Consider the following 2389-nt stretch of genomic DNA (forward strand, 5'->3'; position numbering starts at 1 on the left):
TTAAAGAGGTGCTTTTTCAGCCAGACTTTTATCTCCTTGCTCCTGCTGTGCGCTGGGAGCCCCCGGACAATGCTGTGGTGCCTCCTCCACATTATATGTGTTGACCAGCATTGCTTTTATCACTCTGTGATTCATTGCATTGTAGTTGAAATACCTGTGTGCCAAGGTAGTCATGCTTCCACTGCATTCCACATCTCCTCCCTCAGCCCTACACACTCCTCAACATGGTTGTCACGCTGTCACCCTACATCTCAGTACCTTTTCAGAAAGCCCTGCAGTTAGCCCAAATTACATTAAGGGAAAGATGGATTGAAGTGAATAGCTGAAGATTGATTAGTGTTGTCAATTAGTTAATTAAACCATCAATCGATATGTTTTTGAATGGGATTTAAAATGTCTTATGCATACAGAGACCTTTCCTGAATTCATGCCCCTATCACACCAACACACAAGACAAATCCCTTCTCTACCTTTCACAAACATAACTATGGGGTTGATTCATAAACTTTAACCACCATGTTAAACGTACTACTTGTTTTGTAAAGGCAAATGACATGAGCCGTCAATACCCCACTAAACATCATCATGAGTTTCAAATATTTGCTTGTGTGTCCTTTGCTGACACCCTGAGTGGGAGGAAACATCACAACTATACCCATTATTTTTGTCAACTCAGTGTATAGAGCGAACAGGTGGTAGTCACGTTTTATGCATCAACCTCTAATGTGTTTTACTGCAGTGAGTCAGCAACACAGGGCTTATACTGTTTACACAGAAGGTGGACAGAGACACGCACTTAGAACCTAATTTATACTCTTCATAAAGCCTGTTGAGATGATTAATAGTCAATGCAGACCATACATTTTCTACAATGAACTGAGGAATTTTAAACAATCTGAACCCTTCAATACATCTGAGAGACATGCATCTATTTTGTTACAATATTTCCAAATGCAAACTTGCAAAATATGGTTACGTGGTCAAACCAATGTGTATGGTCTGGATGAGGGGAGGCAGCAGGCTGCTGTTCAGAGACTAGATAAAGAGAGGGGAGATATGAGGAGTGCCCATCTCCATGCAGCAGCAACAGGCTTTGTGGATCTGGGTCTGTGGTGTGGCTTTCAGGCTGTGGGTTAGTTGGTGCGCAGGGGAATACTAATGCAGCTCTTTGTCTTCCAGATCAGTGTACATTGGGCATTAGTGATGTCATGGATTTTGTGTTGGGCTCTTACACTCAAGTACACGTGTGTGTACTTAGGGGCACACGGGAGGATCCCTCTCCCGAAACAGACAGAGTGGTCCATACTATTTAGTTCATTTAATATACAGTGCAGGTATGCAGTATACTCACTGTAAATGTGTATAAATCTATACTATACACTATGTACATCCAAGAAGAAAGTATGTGTAAGTATGTTATACAAATGGAAGAAACTACCTGAAATAGATGATGCCCTATCATTTACTTTGGTTGCATTTATTATCATCTGTAGTGAATGGCGTCTCTTTGACTACGTAATGTACTGATACCGTATGTATACAGTAAACTTAAAGGAACTCAGCAGCAGTAGCAGACATTAATCGGAGGGGTGCTAAAATGCCTACCACCCTGCTGGTCTTGAATAACTCTCTGTGCCAAACGCTTGACACTGCTTGCGTTAGTAGGGATCTTTTTTTTTAATGGCCCTATTTGCATGACAAAGTGTGCTTCTGATTCAAGGGTGCTGAGGAAGGTGGAGGTAGTGGGGAGAGAAGGCTGGCTGGAGGCAGAGGTGGACTGTTGGACAGAAAGGCTGTGATTTGTACCTCCTGGCTGGCAGCATCAGACGGACACTCCTCACCATGTACGGCAGAGGCTTCGCCACAGAGGCCAGTTAGCCAGGACATGCTGGAGACTGGAGCTGGACACTGGATGAATGGACTGGGCATATGTCAGAGGACACACAGTACATCGGAGTAGTGGTCATCAGGACGTAAGGAGAGTTACAGCAGCCTTGGCGTAACACTGAGCAGTGAGAGCTGGAGCAGGAGCAGCCTGTTCACTACAAGTCTACAGTAAGCCCAGTTACTCATCACATGTTGCAGTCTGGTTCTGAGGTACCTTTTATATGTGTTAGATGAGGAGTAGTGTACAGCTATTTTATTTGACATAGTTCTCTTTGAAATATACAAAACATATAGTATAGTATCTATCATCTTTCAAATATTGTTTAACCACACATGTTTTTGTGCTGTGTTAGTCATTGTATTGTTGAACAGAAGTGAATTTGTCTTTGATATGAAAAGAGACTACAGCATGATCCATTGAAGTTAACCTAAATGTTCCCTGAAAGGCAGAGGCCAGTAAGCATTTTGTTTTCTTCCAGCTGTGGAACATTGAGAAGTAGAG

The sequence above is a fragment of the Coregonus lavaretus genome (genome assembly GCF_964263955.1).
Source record: "Coregonus lavaretus genome assembly, chromosome: 17".
Taxonomy (NCBI): Eukaryota; Metazoa; Chordata; class Actinopteri; order Salmoniformes; family Salmonidae; genus Coregonus; species Coregonus lavaretus.